Source organism: Mustela putorius, unplaced genomic scaffold (genome assembly GCF_011764305.1).
Source record: "Mustela putorius furo isolate JIRA1106 unplaced genomic scaffold, ASM1176430v1.1 tig00000281_pilon_pilon_pilon, whole genome shotgun sequence".
Lineage (NCBI taxonomy): Eukaryota > Metazoa > Chordata > Mammalia > Carnivora > Mustelidae > Mustela > Mustela putorius.
Genome location: NW_025421343.1, coordinates 27,995,528 through 28,018,154, shown reverse-complemented (window position 1 = coordinate 28,018,154; position 22,627 = coordinate 27,995,528). Strand labels below are relative to the sequence as shown.

At 45.5% G+C, this 22,627-nt stretch overlaps 1 long non-coding RNA gene across 4 annotated transcripts in view; it reads right to left on the bottom strand.

Moving 5' to 3' along the window:
* LOC123391771 overlaps positions 1-22,627 on the bottom strand; it is a 60,413-nt gene that overhangs the window by 17,506 nt on the left and 20,280 nt on the right. For 3 of the 4 annotated variants that reach the window (XR_006606506.1, XR_006606509.1, XR_006606507.1), the window contains exons 2-3: positions 13,661-13,759; positions 3,318-3,424 (exon numbers count right to left, since the gene is read on the bottom strand). This is a non-coding gene — a long non-coding RNA (uncharacterized LOC123391771). The remainder of the gene's footprint in view (positions 1-3,317; positions 3,425-13,660; positions 13,760-22,627) is intronic. The other variant, XR_006606508.1, reaches the window with a different exon arrangement.

Here is a 22,627-nt window from a genome sequence, read left to right as displayed (position 1 = left end):
GTACGGAGCCCCGGGTCTGGGGGGATTGTGAACATTCCCATCTATTGACCTGGGTGATTTAGGACTAGCCCTTCTAGAAGGAGAAGTGCGTGTGTGTGTATATATGTACATGTACATACATATACCATGTTAATGGTTTATTTGTTTCTATGTATTATTAATGTTTTGACATCTTAAAAACCTTTCTGGCTGGGGAGAAATGCTCATCCCAAGGCTAGCCAATCATTAGGCAGAGCAGAGAACTCAGCTAAGCACGTGTCTTTGCGGTACAAACTAAGCAGTCCAGAGCCACACACCTCCACTATCCTAGCCACTGCAGAAGGCAATATGCCCCTGCTTTTATCACACAGGGTCAGGTACCAGGCACTAGAGACCATTTCTACAGCCAAAGTCTATCGAAATTATTCCAACTAGTCAATCCTAAGCTGTTGACCCTGCTCTGACTTGCCTTTCCCCCAGCAACCCCAATAAAGACCGTGACCTAAACCTTCTCTTTGCTCCTGTCTTTTGCCTCCCGACCACCCTGGTGTCTTCCCATGTGACTCTGCGTGGAGCCCCTTGCCTTCTGTGTTTAGCACCCGTGAATGCAATAAATTTGGGGTTTTTTGAGCTTTTGTCTCCTCTCATGACAGCACCTGGATGACCATTACGTGAAAGATCCCAGAACCAGGTGCAAAAGTTCCCCAAATATCTCCCCGGCCGATGACATTTTTGCAGTCTTTTCACTACATCTGCTGATTAGAAATGAAGTTAACTGTTTGTTGGGTGTCCCGCATGCATAACGGGGTCCAACACAGGTATGTCAGGACCCCAGCTTTCCAGAAGCTTGCAATTTAGTTGGGAAGATAAGTTATGAACAGGTGAATTGTTCAATGACAACAGATTCAAATGACAGTTTGAGTCCGCCCGGGTTAGCTCAGGATGAGGAGCAATAAATGATAGCCCCAGGGTCCTGGGAAAGGCCTCTGTGTGGGGGTCAGGAGACAAAGGCTCTGCTCCCAGCACTACCAACATCTTGCTCTTACCGGAGTCATCTTTGACCTCTTTGGAGGTGAGTGGTTGGCCTGGACCCCTAGCTCCCTGTATTCACCCCTCCGGGCCTCAGTCTCCTCATTTTATAAATATGGTGGGACTGGGTGCTCCTTCTCTAGGTTGGTGTCCCCCTCCTGTCCGTGGGTCTTAGAGTAACTGCTACCTACATTCGGGGCCGGGACCAGACTTGTGCTGGCAGACACGCAGCCTGGCCTGTCCTCACACCTTACCCTCCTGCTTCTGGGGGGAGAAGTACCCCCGATCCGCCCTGGACAGCAGGTGGGCCAGGGAGAAGCAGGGTCTGGGGGGAGCCCCACATGGGGATTTCTGCCCCAGGAGCGCATAACCTCAGCGTCTGATTCACTGTGTAAGACACCCAGAGAGCGAGAACTAAGGTACTTTTATTTGGGGGAACAGTTATCATCGTCCCTCATTTGCTTTATATGACACAAGGGTTCAAATTCTAGCACTTTCCTGTGGACCACTGGCCTGAAGGAGACCTCGCCATGTGGCTACAGTGGTGACTTCTCAGCACAGCTTTCCCTGGCGTCCTTCTCAGATGCCTGGACCACATCCCTTATTCATGTCCAGATGCTTGCGAGCCCGGCACACTAACGTCCTCTCTGTCCTTCTTGTTCAAGCCTGCCTCCGTGAAAGGTGCCATGGGGAGAAACAACTTCTTTCGTAGCAGCAGAAACCTTACTTAACAGCTAGAAGGCTTTAGGTTGCAAGGTCTACAAAATCCTACTGAGAGTGGCTTCAAACATACCAACATCCACTATTGTATTTAATAGAACATCGGGAAACAGGCAGGGGTTAGGACCGTTTAATGGCCCAGTGATTTCAGCAGGGCCTAGGCTTTTCCTGTCTTTTCTCTCTACGGTTCTCACGGATAAAAGATGGCAGCCCTAGTTCCAAGTGGCAAGTCCTCACCTGGGAGACCATAACTGGAAGTGGGTAGTGACTAAAGGCCATTTCTCTTCCCATGTCTCCTTAATCAAGGAGGAAAGTCTTTCCCAAACAGGATTCCTTCATGTTTCACCTGCCAGAACTGGATCAGATGCCCACTCCAGACCAGTCACCGGCAAAAGTCCTTCTTTGTTGACTAAGACCATGCATTGTCAAAGGGGGCGATGTCACCCTCCAGGGGGTGAAAATGGGTTTCAGGGAGCAAAAATTCTTACTCTTTTTATGTATAAAGCAGAGATACACATACAGCATATAAACATACACAGTATATCTATGGTGTTAAAATTTCGTGGGAGGCTACTAGGGGGAAGAAAGTCTAAAAAGATTCCATAGGGTGATAAAAATAACAATGTTATTATTATAATAATAACAATTTTTTTTAAAAAGCTTGATCAGCACAAGTGCCCACATGGGGATGTTCATGGCAGTTTTATTCATAACAGCCCAAACTCGGAAGCAACCAAGATGTCTTTCTGTAGGTGAATGGGTAGATAAACCACGGGTCCCTCTAGACAATGGAATTTCATTCAGCGTCAAGAAGAAATGAGCTAGTCAAACCATGAAAAGACATGGAGGAAACTTAAATGCATATTACTAAAGGAAATAAGCCAATCTGAAAATGTTACACACTGTAGGATTCCAACTCTATGACATTCTAGAAAAGGTAAAACTGTAAGACAGTAAAAAGATCAGTGGTTGCCAGCAGTTAGTGGGGAGGGATGAGTAGAGCACAGGGGATTTTTAGATCAGTGAAATTGAATATCTGATAGGATATATATAATATGATCGATCACAATGCTGTATGATGTTATTATGCTGGAAACACGTCATTGTATATTCATCCAAACCAGTAGAATACACACCAGCAAGAGTGAACCCTGATGTATACTCTGGGCTCTGGGTGATGATGACATGTGGGTGCAAGTTCATCCTTGGTCACATAGGTACCATTCTGGTGGGGGATGGAGATAATGGGGGGGGGAATACTATACATGTGTGGGAGCAGGGAGAATTTGGGGAAACTCTGTCTCTTCCCCATCAATGTCACTTTGAACCTAAGACTGCTCTAAAAATATAGTCTTGAACAACAACAACAACAAAGAACCATTGGCCTGGACCAGTTACAACACTTTGCCAGGCCCCGGGGATATTTCCCTTGGCCAGAAAGTCTGGGGAATGATGGCCAAATAGGCACCAACAATGTTTGCCACATCCTGCTTAGAAAGAACCGTGCTTTGTGGGGTGAATGCTCTGTGGGTATGCATAGGTGTGAAACTTTCAGGGCATGCCGCCTTCGGTGTGTACTCATCACTCACCTGCTTGCAAAGATGGGCAGGGTTGGTGAGCTCCACGCTTGAGTTGGGTTTGTAAGCTGAGGGCCAGAGCTGAATTTCTGGGGATAGTGATGAGACTAAGCCAAGGACTGTGGGGGAAAGAACAGAGACATTGAAAGGAGCTTTTTATGGAGTTTGGCGGCGTGGTGAGAGACTGTGTTAAATGATTCAAAATATGTATTTTTTTTTCTCTCCGTGTACGGCTCCAACAACATAAAGTCTGTAGCTCGAGATCGTTAGCATTCTATCCCAACGAATGCAGACCACCATGACCAGTGAAAAAATCGAGGGGACCAATCTTGTTGCACAGTTGACTAACTCCAGGCATTATGAGGAAGACAAAGGAATAAGGTGTCTTGCATTCCTCCGTTCCTAGAATTCAACTCTAATCATGCAGAGAAGTTAATAAGGTTGGGATTATTCAAGTCCATTTCAGTGTAAAGAAGATCTGTGTTTTGACTAAGGAAGGACACATTGATGCCTCTGTGAAGATTAGGACACTGAGAAACACAAAGGAATGTAAAGCTGTGTAGTTTTACTTTTTTACGAAACTGCATCAGTTTAGCACTTACTGGATGATGACATCCAGTAGGGTCCCTTTTATGGGGGGGGGGCATATGAAGACACACCCATACCATCTGCCCTCCCAGAACTCAAGGAAATCAAACACATCTGCATAGGCTGGACCAGAAAAGAGACACCTCTGGCTCACCCCATGCGTGAAAGTCATTCTTTTTTTTTTTTTTTTTTAAAGGTTTTTATTTATTTATTTATTTGACAGAGAGAGATCACAAGTAGGCAGAGAGGCAGGCAGAGAGAGAGGAGGAAGCAGGCTCCCTTCTGAGCAGAGAGTCCGACGCGGGACTCGATCCCAGGACCCTGAGATCATGACCTGAGCCGAAGGCAGCGGCTTAACCCACTGAGCCACATTCTTCTCTTTCCCTTGAACTTGTTAGAAAGATCCAGTTCACAATGACCTTGGTCTTTGTCTTAGAGGAAACTGAGCAGCATTTTGGATCTAGCCTCTGGAAAGACAAGCAACTGCCTCAGTTGGGGTGCTCCCTGCAGTCAACCCCCGCCCCCATGGAGCTCTTTGCCAGAGGCTTCCACTCATTACCCACTTGCCTCTCAACCTCCCAGCTCCCTCTCTCCCCAGCTCCCCCACTTGCTTGGGCTGTCACTCTCCACCTGAGTCCTCTTTCTGCTCTTCTGTGGCCCATTGGGCCCCTGAGTTCCTTGGTTAGGGCCCACCCATCTTTTCCCTTACCCCGGTTGGCCCACCTGCACTGATGCACCCTGGTTTCCACACCCCACTAGCCCCTGCTCAAAGCCCACCCTGCCAGCCTGGAGCAGCACTGGTGGGACATTACTCCTCACTCTTACACTCCCCACTTGGGTGACTGCAAGCACTGTCACCTTTCCTTCTCTTTTAAATCAATTTCATCGTGATAGAACTTACAAGAAATGCACCCATTTAAGGGTTCAGTGCAATGGGTTCTCAACAATGTATACACCCCTGCAGATGCCTCCCCCTCTGTAAAGCATTTTTATACCCAAGGCCCTTCCCCCAACAACTCTCAGGAAACCGCTGATCACTTTTTAGTTCTATGTCTTCTAGAATTTGATATAAAAGGAGTCAAACAGCACGTTCCTTTTTCTCAGCAGGCTTTTGAGACTGATCTGTGTCATTGCCTATAGGCATAGTTCCTGTCTTTTTACTGATGAGTCGTATGTCATTGTATGCTTGTGCCACCCAACTTTTACCTGCTCACCCACTGATGGATGTTGGTTTCTTTTCCTGCCCTGCGGCTATAATAAATAAAGCTGTGATGGGTACATGTGCACTTGCTTCTGTATGGACAGATATTTTTCATGTCTCACAGGCAAATACCTAGGACTAGAATTCCTGACTCACTTGGCAAGAGTCTGTTAACTTTATAGCTAAAAAGCCCAAACGGTAAGAACCTGCCCAGCTTCTCCAAAGTGAAGGTGCCAGCTCCCACTTCACCACTACAATATGAACATTCCAGTTGCTGTCTGCCCTCACCAACACTTGGTGCTGTCAGTCTTTTAAATTTTAGCCACTTTGGTGGGGAGTCGCAGTAGCTCACAGTGGTTATCCGTTGTATTTCTGTAATGACTAACGCTGTCGAGCCTCCTTTCCTGTGCTGATCTAACCTTTCATACATCAAGGAGGTTACTTTTAACTTTTCAGGGTCTGTTTCCTTGTCTACAATGGGGATGACTCTCCCTAACCCTCTTCCATAGGGTGATCGTGGCAGAGATGAGAAGTTTTTTGTTTTTTGTTTTAAACTCTGAAGATTCACATAATGGGAAAATATTTCTTCCAAGTGAGGAACTTCTTAGGCAATAGGCTCTGGAAGTACTCACAAGATTGGTTTTTCTCAGATATCACTTTGTCATCCTCTCTAAGTCAAGAAAAGTCACTGGGTCTCTCTTTCTTATTTTAGGAGATCTAAGCTCCTCATTCCAAGTCTAAATCCCTTTAGCAGCATTGTTTCCACCCTGACCTTGGCCGAGCCTCACCCGGAAGTTTGTCTCCTTGTCTGTAATAGGTTAGTTCTCTCCAGCAGCTATGAGTCTGACCTCTGTCCCTTTCTGGCCTTTGCACTGGCATTTCCTATTCCATGTGACCCTCCTTGTTTCTCTCCATGGCATTTCCTTTTTGAAAGTCTCTTTCCTGCTCACCTCTTGCAGGAAGCTCTTCATGTGGCCCATCCAGTCTTCTCTTTGGATCCCTTTAGCACTGAAGCTGCTGGACTGTAATATAGGGACTTTCTCTTGAGTCCCTCCAAGTTCCATGTTTCCAACTTGGAAGTTCCCATCTGAAAGTTCCATAGGCACCTCAAACCCATAAGACCCCAGAGCTTACCACCTATTTGCCCCCTGTGGCCCCCCTCCCATTTCTGCTTACACATCACACTATCCTAGTTGCCCTGGCTCAAAGGCCCTCCGGATGCTCTGCAGCCCCTCCCTTTCCCCAAGCCCTCGTCAGTTACCAAACCCTGCCAATTCTACCTCCACAGTACCTCTTTCACTCTCTTCCTCTTCTCCCTCCTCTTGACCATGGTCCTGGCCTTCATCTTTGGAGGTCCATACTTGGTCTATTTGTAACCAGTACTCATGGCTGGCTGCCTTACCCACGGCCCTTCCCCAGCAGCCCCCTTCCCCACAGGCAGACCCCACTCATCATGAAAGACAGAGCAAATCCAGCTGCTTACTTTCCCAGACTTCGTTATGGCCAGGCATGGCCACGTGACCTGGTTCTGATCCATCAGGTAGCAAGGGAGGTCTTCTGGAATGATTTTCCTCCCACCTTTCAGTTGTCTTCTGCCCCTGGAGACTCTTTGCTGCTCTTAATTCCCTCCCACTTCTATCCTTCCATGCTAATTCTCTCCCTGCATGTCTGCAAGATCACCTCTCAGAAACATAGATTTTGGATCAGGTTACATACATCTCTTCTCTGAAATGTTCAACAGCTCCCCATCAGATGCTGGTGAAAGCCTAGAAGCCCATAGCCTAGCATATAAGGCCTTTCAGCATTTAGTTCTAATGTGTCTTTCTTGTTTTCTGCCTGGTGATTTGCTTTCCTATCATCAAGCCTGGCCAAAAGGGGATACATGCATTCCCCTGTGAATTAGCTAGGGTTCCCCAGAGCTTAGAAGGAGAGGTGGTCAGAATGGTGAGACTGACCTTCACTGCCCTGTCCTATCACCCTGTTCAAGATGGCCTTGGAGCAGGCATGTGGCATGGCTGCCCACCATCACGGTGTGACTTGATTCAAGAAGGCCAAGGTCTCAGATAACTTGGTTCTTCCAGGTGCCATGGAGTCTGGAATACCATCATTTGCAGAACCATAAAAGCAGGGGGGCTTATTGTCTGTGCTGTCCTCTAAAGCCAGGATATGTATGATGGCATAGACTAGAAACAAGCAAGGTTGCCCACATCCTCAAATAAAGGTCTTCCCATCTAAGATCAGGTGGATTCAGAAAAAGAGCAGGTGAATTCCAGCAATCAGTGTGGGGAGAGGAGAGAAAGGTGGGAATGCCAAGGGAAATGGAGACACATGATATACCAAAGCCTACATTTCTCACTGAGCTACACACCATGCTCCAGGATCATTGAATTTAATGTCCCCCTTGGTTCTGCTTCCTGAAAATAGTCATCGTAAAAACACCTAATATTTATCGGGCATTTCAGATGCCTGATCTCATTTAATCCTCATACAACCCCATGACAGGAGTACTGTTGGTACTACTATTTTTTAGTTCCGTGCTCCAGGTTTAGAGCAGGTGACAGAGCAGAGGACAGAATTCCAAAGGTTCTGTAGGCCCTGCTGACATTTTCATTCATTCATTCATTCATTCATGCATGCATGCATGCATGCATTCCTTTACCAACCATTTTTGGAGTCAGGGATTGTACCAGGGATCCAAAGATAAATAAGGCATAACTCCTGCCCCCAAGGAACTCACCAGCTACTGAATCACTTGTAGAAGCTAATACTCATAACTGTATCAGTGTGAGTACTACAGTAGGAGTGTGGGCAACTTACTCATCTTGCCTTTGACGTGTAACAAACTCCTGAGAGTTCGCCCTTCCTCGTCCAACCTCTGTCTCTTGCCACATCTTTTGTTATCCACCAGGATGCTGACATCTGTGTCTGTGACTTCATCTGATACCCTCTGGCATGCTTGTTCTTGTCTTTCTAGACTTGGCCGTCCTCCAGCTCCATTTAGCACTGGCTACACAACATCCTGTCAGGTCTGAGGGGGTGAAGGTAGGGGCCTAAGACCAGTCTAGGGAACCAGTTCTCCTCATGTGCCTGGAAGCAAGTCTTTGGATAAGTCACTGAAGGCTAGGGGGCCTCATTTTCCACCATTTGTAGAAGACAGTGTAGGACTAGATGCTCTTTGGTACTAACTTTAGGTAGTTATGAGCTGAGCCCAACTTTCCAGCATGGTGTCAGAATAGAAGGGGAAGGGGTGAGTGGTACCATTGCCCTGAACTTTCTAATAAGCTCACCCTCTCTTTTTCCCCCATCCTAGGCCTCACTCGTAGTAAACCTACCTGACTCCACTGATAGGCCACTCCTTTCTAACAGGCACCCCCTCACTAGGTGAGCTGGGGCCCCTGGTTCTATCCTGGGTCATAATCCAATGACTTCTGACCCTGAATGGCTTTCAATGTCTATGGCACCCACACCTGGGTTCCAAATGACTGATCCAGACCCGTGTCACCTGTGGAAGCAGAGGAAATCCAGGATTCCCAGCGGCTGGCCCGGGCTCAGAGCCACTTGAGTGAACCGGCTGCTTCCCTGTCCTGAGGTCTAAGACTTCCTTCCTTGCCAAGAGACGATCACAGGCCAAACAAGGGAGGCTCTGCCAGCTGCCACCAGACTCATGCTTTCTCTCTGTTGTCAGCCCAGAGTCTACTACTGAACTATAGCACCCCAGGAAACGGCGCTGTGGGCACTTTCTCTACAAAAGAACATTTCAGGCATGTTTGTGGCTCAGGTTGTTCCTTCTACCCTGCTTCTCCAAACCAGCCACATGTAGGAAACTAGTGGCCAGGCTAACCTACCAGCTCGGCACTCTCTCCCAATGGTGCCAAAATAACATAACCATAGAATCCCGAGATTTATAGAGAGGAAGTATCAGACCTCAGATGATCTCGCTCACAGTGGGCCTGGCCCAGACCAGAGCCCCCACTGCCCTCAGGCTCTCCAGTGAGCACACATGCCTTGTATCCTGGATGCACGGTCACCCTTTGCTCTTCCCCACCCAGGTCCAAGTACAAAAAGACCCACCATCCCTTCCATAGTGGACTGTCATAGCAGGAGGATTTTGAGTGGAGATCTTGGTGTGAAATGAATTGCTCTGCTCTGGAAGGTGGCATCTGAAATGCTTCAGAGACTGAGCCCTGGGCTTTGCTTCCTTTGTGTTCCTGCCATTTGCTGTTATAAACACCCTCTCTCTCAATAGAAAGACCATATAGCTGAAGGCACAGCTGTCTCCCAAATATCGATATTCCTTCTTCCCAGGACATCTGTCCCACTGAATCACCCTTCTAAAGAAGGAGCCAGTGTTGACCTTTGCAGGATTCTCAAGCATTGACTGAGCACCTGCTATGCCCCATGCTATACAGCAGGTCCCCCATAACATAAAAAGAGTTTCCTTCAGTAAATACTTATACACACTTAGCAGGTGCAGAGAATGTGGCTGTGAATAAGAGGCAAGTCCTTGACCTCTTCAGGCTTACATTCTAGCAGCATGTGAACCTATAAGGATCTGAAATATGTAAACATGAAAAGAATGTATACCTTATCCTTAAGGAGCTATAATCAACTAGAGAAAAATAAAACATGGTGATCAGTCAGTAATACTGATCTAAAAGCCAAGGTCAATATCCAGGCCACCCACCCCTTTGCTGTTGGGAAGAGCATGGCCCCTGTTTCCATCATCTGTACTGACAAGGACTTGTGGTGGAGACAGCTCTGGGTTTGGACAGCCTATCCAGCTGGGTTCCAGACTCAGCTATGTACTGACTGAGAAGCCTAAAGCAAGTCCCTTAACTTCTCTGGGTCTTGGGCTTTTCATCTTCAAAAGGGTTTGCCTTGCTTTCTTGCTGGTTGTTTTGAGACAGGTAAGTTAATATACAAGAAAAATTTTACAAACTCTAAATTGCACCAAAACATTTTTATTTTTTAGATCAAAGGCTAGTGTTTAAAAAAAATAAAATGCTGGGCACCTGGGTGGCTCAATTGGTTAAGCAACTACTTGACTCAAGTCATGATCCTGGAGTCCCAGGTTTGAGTCCTGTGTCAGGCTCCTCACTCTGCAGGGAGTTTGCTTCTCCCTTGACCCTCCCCCTTCTCATGCTCTCTCTCTCTCTCTCTCTCTCTCTCAAATAAATAAACTGAATCTAAAAATAAAATAAAATGTTCCAAGTGACATATTTGCTATCTTAGGATTCCCAAGGACTAGAGTGACAAGTGCACTCAGGTGCATCTGTGTCAAAGAGATTTTCTAGCCCTGACCTTCAACAAGACCAGGGTCAGTTCTCAATGAAATTTGCTACCACTTACGTGGGGGTGATTTCCAAGCTGGCTGCTGGCGTTTGAAATTTATAATCAGAATGTCATCATTTTAAGGTTAAGCTAAATGGGGTTTTGTCATGTGTTGAATGAAAATACTCTGCCTCAGTGAGAATGAATTTATAATCTTGGGCACAAGTTCTGATAAGGTGATTCATTCAACAAGCGTCTACTCTGTGCTGGGAAGATATTCAATCTAGGAAGACAATGGTGGTCAAGACACGCATGTCCCCTGGGCTCACAGAGCACTGTCCAGTGGAGACCTTAAGGGTAAGTACAGTGACAGGGGTAGTCAGGCGAAACATGGATGCACCAGGCAGGTACAGCTCACCCAGATTCGGGGTTGGGAGTAGGGGCTGTGAAACACTTTGGTGAAGAAATGCTGTTGAAGCTGTTAGCTGGAGGATGAGTTGGGAATAAGGTGTTCAGGGGGGGTGGGGGGGTGGGTAGAGAAGTTCCTGGAAGAGGAGCAGCATATGCAAAGATGTAGAGGGGAAAGAGTGGGCTGGAAAAGAAATGTGGGGCCAAGAGGGTGGAAGACAGGGCCAGTGTGTCCAGACATGAGGCCACAACGCCAGCAGGGGCTTAGCATGAGTGATCCCGTGTAACAAGGAAAGCAGCTGGGACTCTGTCCTTGGGAAAATGACCAGCTTTGCCAGGGACAGTCATGGCTCGTGCCTATTGCCTCAGGAGAGTCACACATAGGCCCATTTCCCTTCCCTCTTCAGAGATACCTCAGTTGGATGATAACTGACATGGTCACCTATCCTTAGGGAGGTGGGAAGGTAGCAGGGGGCAGTAACTGGGAAGGTGTGGGGACAGAAGACATTCAGTGCCTTTCAATGATGTGGGGGAATGTGGGCACCGACTGACATGTCTCAAAACATTAATGGGGACATTTCCTCCTTTAAGGCAACTATTTTTTTTTTTTAAAGATTTATTTATTTATTTGAGAGAGAGAGAGAGTGAGGGGAGGGGCCGAGGGAGAGAATCTCAAGCAGACTCCCTGCTGAGCACAGAGTCCCACACAGGGCTCCATCTAAGGACCCTGAGATCATGACCTGAGCCGAAACCAAGAGTTGGATGCTTAACCAATTGAACGACCCAGGAGTCCCTAAGGTAACCATTTCTTAAATACCAAAAGGGATGATTGAGTTCTCACTCCATCTCACAGATTTCTTTGGTCACCCAAAAAAGTTTGAGGATAGGATAGCTTGGCTCTAAAGGATCAGTGAGGAAGGACCCTGGTACCAGGAGAGGGGAACAGAACAGCACTTCCTTCTGGAGAGAATAGGGAAGCAAGCAGCTTCTTCCTTCAGCTCTCATTGGGGAAGGAAAGGGTCTAAAATCACCTAATTAGGCACCACCCAAACCCGCAGTTCCCAGCTGGTGTGGGGTAGGGACCGACTCTGCAGGGGGACACTCGGGCCTATTCTCCTGCCTCCTCACCCTAGAAACCAGCCATGCTCAGTTGCCCTGAACCAAAGGTCTCCTGGAAGACCAGCTCCCTTCCATGCTGTTCGCAGCAGAGTAGGCCTGTCATCAGAGTTAATGTGAGTTACTCATGGTTTAAGTGCCATTTCTGACCTAAAGTTGGCATTTCTTCTCTGGTTCTGCCTCTCCACCATAATTAACTAATTAACTATCAACAAGGAGTGACACAGTTATGACACAGAGAGCCTGGCTCTGTGGCGTCTCACCCAGAGAACCCCCTGTGCCCTCAAGGATCAAAAGGTACTGGCCTGATTTAAACAGGGTACCCTGAGGCCCCAGTGTTGGTCACTCAGCCAGTGTTCAAGGCCACTCCCTTCCTGGGTTCCAGAGGCCAAGCTGGGGCTGGAGCTGCTCTGATGGTGAACACGGGACTCTCAACAAACCGAGTAGCTACCAGCCACTGTGTGCCCTTAGGAAGTGCCCACTGCTGTGGCCCAGGCATTGTCACTGAGTCTCCCTGAGCTTCTATCCCTCATCAGTCAACAGACATAACAAAAGCTTCATGTTACAGAACGTAGAAGTGCACTACGCCATCCCTCCTTGTATGGATGGACAAACTGAGGCCAGGGCCTTTAAGTCTCTTGCCTGGGACCACTAGCGGGCAAGTGGCACTTGGGTCCAAATCCGGGGTCCTGCGCCCAGCCAGCCTGGCCTAGAACAGCTCTCTGAAGAGCAGCTCTCAGGGCAGCTGACCCACCAGAGGGGTGGGAGACTTTACCCCCTCTACCCCAGCTTCCAAAGATGGTGGATCAGGAGCTCCAGAAGTCAGAGTCCCCAGCAGGAGTCTGGGGGAACTCCACAAGGCACACCTGAAGGGGATTCAGTCTATCACATGGCCCCAGGAGTCTTGGAGGCCCAAAGCCATTGAACTGGGGCTGAGGCCTGAGCTGGTGGGCTTCCAGCTAGCCCAAACTTTGTTTTATCATGTGACTCCAGCATCCATGAGATGCCTGGGAGAGCTGTTCTGTAGAAGCCCCTCTCAAACCAGATTCCTGATGCTTCGACTTGGAAGCTTGAGGCGGAATAACTGTGGAAGGAGCCTCCAGTCAGAATTCACTCACAGTCTTGTGTTTGGTGATAGATTCCCAGCTCGGCTGTGAGGTCCTCCTGGGGCAAGCCTCAGGCCACAAGCTTCTCTGAATCTCCCAGAGCACTTACCACAGTGCCTCAGCCGAACAGCTGCTCAATTATACTCATATTATCAATCACAGACTGTTTGCATTACCAGTAATTTCTTTCCAAATCCTGTCAATGTAATTTCTAAACATGTTAGCATTACTGTAATGGTATGCAAGTGCTATTTGATTCCCAACATTTTTTATTTGACATTATTTTATCTATTGCACACTTCAATGCATAATCCACATACTTGTCATTGTTAATGGCTACACCAGATTCCAGGGTCCCGATGTCCCATACTTTGTTTAAGCGTTCCCTGATGGCTGGGCAGTTGGGTTGCCTCCAATGTTTGAGCACTATAAATAGTGCTGCTCAGTCACCGGGCTTTTCTCCCCATCGCCTGGACATGAGAATAGGGTGGGATGGGGGTAAGAAGCTCTTCTCTTGTGCATTCCTGGAAAGGCCTACTCTTCATGCTACTTTCCTAAACTGGGGGTAACATAAACCCACATCTGCTGCTCTGTCCCAGATGGGCTGTCACTGGGGGACTTCTTACCTGGCCTCTGGTGTTCTAGGAATGAGAAAGAGTCCTCACCTCTGAGGTCTTGAATCAGCAGGTCTCCCACATTAAATAATTTGCTTTGGAGCTGGCCTTTGGGTACAGTGGCCTTTGGATCATCTCATCAGACAGGCCCTGAGGGGAGACCCAATAACATACTGCTTATGTTCTGGAAGGTCAGTTCAAGGTTACACTGGGAATCACAGAATGTCTGAACTGAAAAGGGGACTTTCAGTTGATCTAATCTAACCTTTCCATTTCATGGCTGAAGAACTCTAGAGCCAGAGAGGGGAAGTGACTTTTCCAAGATCACCCAACTTGGCAGATTTGGGTCCAGAGCCAGGATGCTCTTATAATCTTAACATTCTTCAGCCTCCTCCCTGGAGCATGTCAATGGATTGGAATACTCACCATGGTTAACATGCTAATTCTCTACACATTGACCTATAGGCCTTCCCAATCAAAACCACAGCAAGAGTCTTTGGAGGTATGGACAAGAGGACTCTAAAATTTGTATGGGAAGGTAAGCCAAAGCCTTTTTGGAAAAAGAAGAACAAATTTGGAGACTCACACTACCTGGCATTAAGACATACTGTAAAGTGACAGTCCTCAAGACAGTGTGGTTTTGGTGAGAGGACGATCCAGAAATAGGCCCCCACAAGTATGGGCACTTGATTTCTGGAAAAGTTGGAAAAGGCAATTCAATAGAGAGAGGAGAGTTCTTTCAACAAATGGTGCCCAAACAAGTAGACAACCCACACAAGAACAATAAACACTGACCTATTCCTCATACCTCATACAAAGACGAACTAAAAATAGGTCATAGACTTAAACGGAAAAATGTATAACTATAAAACTCTTAGAAAGGGTACCTGGGTGGCTCAGTCGTTAAGCATGTGCCTTCGGCTGAAGTCAGGACCGCAGGGTCCTGGAATTGAGCCCTGCGTCAGGCTCACTACTCAGTGGGAAGCCTGTTTCTCCCTCTCCCTTCCCCCTTGCTTGCGTTCCCTCTCTGGCTGTCTCTCTCTCTGTCAAATAAATAAAATCTTAAAAATAAAGAAATAAAACTTTTAGAAGAAAACATAGAAATTCTTTGTGAGTTCTTAGGTACAATAACAAATGCATGATCTATAGAGGAAAAAATAATTAGATTTGATCAAAATTAAACACATTTACTCTTGTGAGAGACACTTTAAAGAGAATGAGTATAAACCTGACAGATTGGGAGAAAATATTTGTAAATCAGAGATCAGACAGCAGATTTATACCCAGAATATACCAAAAAAAAACCTCCTGAAATTCAGGAAGACTCAAATTTTTTGAGTGGGTGGGCAAAGATTTGAGAAGGTGCCTTACCAAATAAGACAGACAGGTGACAAATAAATACATGAAAAGATCTCCAGCATCATTAGTCATTGAGGAAATGCAGATTAAAACCAGAGTGAAATATCATCACATCCCTATAAGAATAACTAAAAATACTGACAATACCAAATGAAGAATGAAGCAACTGGAACTCTCATCATACATTACTAATGGGAATGCAAAATGGAGCAGCCACTGTGGAAAACAATTTGGCTATTTCTTCTGAAGCTAAACATATATTTACCATATGACCTGGCAATACCACTTCTAGGTATTTATACTAGAGAAATGAAAACCTATGTTAATACAAAAACCTGTACTTGGATGTTTATAAGAGCATTATCTACAGTTGCCAAAATCTAGAAACAACTCAAATATCTCTCATTGGGTGAATGTATAAACAGACAGTGGTACAACCACGAAACAGGATATGATACTACTGGGTAATAAAGAACAGTAAACATCAATGCATACAACTTGGATGAATCTCGCACACATGCTGCTTGGTGGGAGAAGCCAGTCTCAAGGGTTACTGCACGGGAGGAAAAATTATTTTCCCTTCACCCTCCTGAGTTCTTGGCTGAGACCCCCTATCATAAAAGATTAACAAGAAAAAAATGAACAGAAGTGTATTAATATATACCTCATATATGTATGAGAGATACCCAGAAAAACTGAGTAACTCTCTGAGGTGGTCCAAGCCACCACCTTAAATACCATCTTCAGCTAAAGACATAAGAAAGAAGTTTGGGGCATGGGTGGAGGGAAGCTGGCTATGGGAAATTACTAGGAAATGCAGGGCAAATAGGGTAAGATTTTGTTATGCAGATTGAAGACTGTGCCTTCTCCCCTGATAACTCTGGAGGTTTAGAGTCTCCCTTTTCTTCCTGGTACAAAGAAGGAGACATCTTTGCAATTGAAGACTTCCTTTTTGAATGTAAATATCCCTTACAAAAGGGTAACTTCTACTCTGTTTTTAAAACTTCTGTGTCTACTGTTTCTTAAAATAATCAGCTCAAAATGATTTTCATGCCAAAGAAGCATATTTTGGGGTGGCATACATTTCATTATATACTGTATAATTTCATTATATGGTGTTCTGGAAAAGGCAAAACTGTGGGGACAGAGAATAGATCAGAGGTTTCCAGGGTGGGGGAAGAGTCTGAGTAAAAGGGTAGATGAGGGAGTTCTTTATAATGTTAGAATTGTTCTTTATCTTGTCTGTGGTGACACTTACATGAACTTGCATATGTTAAAACCCAGGCAACTGTATGTAAATTTAAGATACAAAGACACTTCTACTGTAAATTAAAAAATACAAAAAGCAAAAGTGACAAGGCACTTTTGTATCATTAACTCATCTGAGTCTTTTAACAGCCCAGTAGTGGATCCATGAGCACGTCTGAAGAAGGAATAGATTCTTTAAGAAATATTTAGGGGCCATTGCTATGGGAACTGTTCTAGGTACAGGCTCAAGGCAAAGTCTTGACCTCAGAGAGTCAGGTCAAATACCACCATTCCAGCAGACAATTCTGAAGAGTGCCTTGCCTGTGATGGAGTAAACTGCCATCTCAATTCTGGTTTCCCTGGGGAAAATCACCCCTCCTAGGGCAAGTGCTATGGTCTTTGTAAGGCAACCCCAGGGCCCTGGGAGGCTGCACCAGGCAGGAGGAACTTTGGCAAAAGCAGCATTCCCAGGCATCTGGGACACAGATGGCCCAGGCCACCCACTGCAGGGGCTGCATTTGGCCCAACTTTTCCAACATAGAAAAGAGACCCCTCCACCTTGGCATGGCCCACCTTCTCAGGTTCACACCAGTTCTGCTGTGAATTCCTCCTTTTCTCTCATGATTAAAATCAACCCAATATGGGTAGGGAAGGTTGAGGGGGAGGAATGTAAGAGCAAGAGAGTAGGTAAACGAGCTAGAGCAGTGGGTGGGGAAGCAACAGTAAGTCATGCCCAGTGACACTCTAGTCCACTGTTCACATGCCATTCTTTGAGTCCTCAACAGTCTCTGTGTGTGTGTGTGTATATATATATATATATATATAATTTATTTATTTGACAGAGAGAGAGAGATCACAAGTAGGCAGAGAGGCAGGCAGAGAGAGGGGGAAGCAAGCTTCCTGCTGAGCAGAGAGCCCGATCTGGAGCTCCATCCCAGGACCCTGAGATCATGACCTGAACTGAAGGCAGAGTCTTAACCCACTGAGCCACCAAGGCGCCCCAGAGTCCTCAACAATCTTATAAAGCAGATACTTCTCCCCTATACAGAGGTGACATAAATGAGCCCTGGGGAGATTAAATGACTTGCCTGGGTCCCACGACTAGGAAACAACTGGACCAGGCTTCTAACTCCTCTTTGGGATTCCACTAACCTTGACAGAATAAATAGGACAGACTAATGATTCTCAAACTTGACTGAGTGTCAGAGAATCATGTGGTGGGGGTTTGTCCAACCAGTTTGCTGCTTCCCACCCCTGGGATTTCTGAGTCTGTAGCTCTGGGGTGGGTTCTGAGAATTTGCATTTCCAACAAGTTCCCAGATGTTGCTGGGGCAGTTGGCCCGGAGATCTTTGAGAATCATTGATATAAACCCTGAGCTTGTGTGCTCTTGAGCTACACACTTTCGAGTGGGGGGAAATTCTGGTTTCACCACTTTTCTAGCTCTGGACTCTGAACAGGTAACACATCACAGTTCTTCACCTAGAAAGTGAGGAGAATTGTACCTTAGAATTGTTGTAGGGTGCTACAAAGATGAATGAGTTAGTAAATAAAAAAAGTTTTTATAAAACTGCCCGATCAAATGTAATCACTCAAAAATGTCAGCTCTCAGTACATGCTGGACTCTTTTAAAATACATCCTCTCATTTAGTTTCAAAAGATCTTTAGAAGTTAATAGCATCATTTCCAACATTTTCATTTTACAGTTGGTCAGGAAGACCAACTCATCACCATGCAACTCATCACGACCCAAGCAAGGATCTGAATCCAGGTTTTCTGGCTCATCATTAGGGCTCATAACAAATTAGGTCTCACTGCTTCCTGGAGTCTGGTCCCCTTTCTTTAAACTCCAAGCCCTGGACTGTGGATGATTGGACCCTTAAGGCTGAGTGCACACCTAATTAGCTGAGAGTGGGTGAGACTGAGTAAGCGAGAAAGGAAGAGGGAACAGGAGGCTTCAGGAGGATGTTTGTCTGAGAACCTGGCACGGAGTCACTAGGGATGCCTGGAGTGGGCATTTTTTTGTCTTCAGAGGGCAGATAACACAGGGTGACTCAATATCTTGCCCACACATTCCCTCTTTTCTCTTGGCTGCTGTAACTGATTGAAGTCATCAGTGAATGATGTGACAGGTGCAAACGGATCACCCACTGATGGTTTACACAGCACCAGAGGACACCCCTACTCTCAGCCTAATATGGACAGAAAATCCAGCTACTGGACTAAAGCATCAGCACACACTGAAACCCTTCCCAGGATGAATCAGAGCATCCCACTCACCCACACTGAACACAATGTTCCATGAGAAGTAAGGATCAACCGCAGCAAGCCCTTCTGTGGTGGGCAGGGAGGTCTTGGTATCCCCCAGTCCTATTTGCAGTGGTTTCCCTGCATTAAATGTTTATGAACATCAGTGGTGGCATGGTCTAGGGTAAGCCCAATCACTCTTTCGCTGCAAAGGAAACTCTGACCTGTGCCTGGCACTCGAAGGGTTTATAAATGGATGACTCCCATTTTTTTTTTTGGTAGTTTATTTATTTATTTATTAAAAAAAATTTTAAAAATTTTTTTTAATTTTTTATTTTTTTATAAACATATATTTTTATCTCTAGGGACTCCCATTTGAAATTGGGAAGCCTGATTTCTTCCCTGAATTCCAGACTCTTCCATCTGCTGATTTAGGAGAGATATCTACCTGGGAGCCTCCCATATTCACCATGTCCAAACCTCCTCTCAATATCCTCTTCCCCCATAAGTTTGCTCTTTCTCTTGTCTTCACTATCTCGATTGGTGATAATGGCCAAGGAGCACCTAAGCCAGAGGCTCAGAAAGGACCCGAGGTGCACATCCTGATGCAAAATCCACTCTGAAAGCTTCCAGTGGCCCTAAAGTGGGGGACACTCTGTGAAGGGCACTCAGGACATCTTTGGCAGTTGCCTTGCCATGCTTGCCCTAGGAATGTCCATCCCTTCTGGCTGGTTCCCAGTTGCCTGGGCCCTGACTTGCTTCTTCTGGAGAGGAACTCTGTATGGTGTGTAGGTTAACCCTTATCTTAAATGCCAAGCTAGAGGAATCACCTCACACACATTTGGGGGTGATCTGAGATGCAGATCAGTTACAGTAGGTTATACTGCAAGTCTTGTTTCTTGACCATGGTGCCTGCAATTCATTCTCAACTTGCTCCTTGTCAACTTCTTCTACTCACTTAGTTTCCAACAGCAGGGTCTCCATCACTGGCCCTGGATTTGGGGGAGAGAACAAAAAGTGGGGAGGCAGCGGAGACAAGGGATAGCTGGAATCCTAAACAGCAGCCTTCAGTCAGCTGTCCATTTGATCTTGAAGTCCCCTACTAGAGGGCTCCCTCCCCTCTCTCTCCTACCCTAGAGATTTCCAGAGCTGGGGGAGGGGGATGGGAAGAAAGACAAAGCACACCAGGAACTAAGGAGTTAAACCATCCTCTATTTTTCACATTCCCACAGCTGAAGACTTGGGTCAGCCTTGAGGCTCAGATGCTGAAACAGTTAACTGTAGAGGGAACAACGGAGTGATTTGGAATGTTTCCACTTATTACAGGGAAAAGGAACACATTGTTCAGATTTCTTAGCCTTTTTTTTTTTTAATTTAAGATGTGGGCTATTAAAATATTTCCTCCAAAAATAAAAAGCCTTTTGAAAGTTCCATGAAGGTAGCCACATTTCAGTTTCATTTATTACAACTAGATTCAGACATATACTTGGTGTACTGCTGGGTTTAATGTAAAGCCAGGGATCAACATTCTGAACTCATCCCCAGAAAAATACACTTTGATTATACATGTAAACTTTGCATGCCTGGTGGGGGTGGGGAAACTTGTCACAAACTGTAGATTGTCCACAGTCATCTAGGTAGATTCCACTAGGCTCATGAACTTTAAAGAACCAAGCTCATGGCCACGGAGAAGTTGAGAGACCTCAATCAAATCCCAGCCCAGGGTCTCAGCCTAGACCACAAGATGAAGAAGGCCTCTTCTGGCCTTCATATTCTGATTCTATACTAGAGCTAGTGTGCGTGTGTGCGTGTGTGTGCATACACGCAGATGACCAAATGTAATAAATAATAAAATTACTAGTCTGTGTCTCTTGTTTTCTGACTCAACTCTTGTTGGAGGAGTTCCTACTGACACCCCACCCTGCCTCTGTATGGGTTTAACCACTCTGTGACACCGTCCTCTCTGGGAAGGGGTGTTCCTCCCACCAAGAACCCAACTTCCCCTTAGCAGACTTTTATGAATATTGTAGAAACAATTTTTTGTTTCAGTGGAAAACTATGCATGTCTAGAACACACCCTCCCTGGTTATCAGATTCTCCTGTTGTACTGTCTTTAAGCTACTTTGCAATGCCCTGGAAATTATAACTGATTAGATATGTAAATCATAACTGATAGGTATGTAAATTATGTCCTGATAGAGATTTAATTGACTTCCTCAACCCAGTTTTATCTCCATTTATCTCCAATTCATCTCAACATTACTTACTCAATATCCACTTGAATGTTTCTGACTTTTCCTTTGAATATCTGCCTGGTTCCCTCATTTCATGAGGAAAATAAATACCTGAACATGCACATTTTTAAATCTGTGTGCCAGTCAGGATTTTACCTTTTTGTGAAAATTATCTTTTAATAATATGTTGTTTCTTCCTTACCTTTTAGGAGACTGTTTCTATTTTTAGCCCATTATTTGAATTCAGTTTCACTTCACAGCTCTCCTATCCTCACCAATTACCCGCTCACCTCCTCCTTACCCCACCCCGTGCATTCCACCTTCTAGAGTCTTCTATTCTTTTACCCTGGACTTGTACAGAATCAGGCTTGAACATATCCAGGCACTGCTGGAAACCAAATGTTTTGGGGGTTTGTTATGAGGGAAATTTCAACTTCAGTGCTTTAGAAACACAGCCTGGGCATGTTTTGGTATTTGGGATCATTTAAGAGCTGCCTGTTTGGTGCCAGGAGACAGACACCATAGTTAGCCTTTTCTTAGCTTTGGAAGACAGAGCTGGGGCCTGTGTCTTTTCAGACAATTTGTATGACATTAACTATGCAAATAATTTAACCCTTCATTCCAGATTTTTTTTTTCCCTTTGCAATAGAAGGGGTATAATACTGAGGGCGAGTTCTGTTACCTTTGGTTAATGTTTTTGTTTTCTTAATGGCTTCAGTTAACAGTTGGGGGGGGGTTGTTTGTTTGTTTGTTTGTTTTTAATGGCTTTAAGAACTACAACAGACCCTGAATGTGACTTTGCCTATACGTTTAGCTGGCTTATTTGGGTGTGCACATATGTGTGAAACACAGGAGAGGGAGGAAATGAGAGAATGCCCCAACAATTTGCGAAGTGTATGAACTGCGATACTTACGTTTATAATTTCCGTTTTCTTCAGCTGTCAGGTTGGGGCCCCCAACAATGATTATCCTGGGGGAAACAAGATCCTTTGCAGGCAGCCCAAGTTCATGGCTTTTCTGGGCCCTTAACAGGGTGGGGGGTACTTTGTTCCTTGGACAAGCTAATTAGAGACACTTCATTTACTGTTGGTCAAATTTACAGCCAGGGAGGAAGGAGAGAGAGGAAGTGAATGGGTCTCACTTCTTAACTTTTTTTTTTTTTAACCTTAACTCTTCCTTTACCCCGGTGTAGACAAAGTACATTTTAATCCCCAAAGTCATGGTTCCCAGCGCATACTTGATTAATGCTCTCAGATGTCTTGCCAGAAAACATGTTGCTGCATCAAAGAAAGGGGGAAATTTATACATGTGGTACGTAGCTTATGGAGGAACATTTTCTGAAAATAGGCATAGAGGATGGATCACAGATTGGGACTAAACATAGACTCTGTGGGCCTTGAGGAAATTTCTCTGAATAGTTCAGTGAGAACAGGGGAGCCCATTTCAACATTTTATGAATGAAATTCTTCATTAACATTTTTTCATTAGAGAGTGGCAGACTTAATCCTAGGCTAATATAATTGTCGCACCAGAGATATTAATGTAATTTAAATATCACATTATAAAAAGTCAGTACTATAAAAGCCTCTAATTTGCCAAGCTCCTCTGGTACCAGATGGTACACTTACACAGAAAAATCTTCTCTTTAAACAGGAGAAAGTCTGTGAGGTTATAGGCAGAGAAGTCATGGATGCTTAGGATCTTAATTTGGATACTGGTATTCTTTGGAGCCTCCAGAGGAAAAGGCCCATCAGATACCCAGAGCAGGGGTCTAGGTTGTTTGGGTCCTAACTCTGCCTCCTTCTTGGAATTGGATTTCTGCTTGTAGACAAAGAAATTCAACACAGAGTGATTGGAAATTCTTGGCCTCTGGAAACCCCACTAATGGCTTCACATGGATCTCATTTCCTCTGAATCCACCAGAAGCCCAAA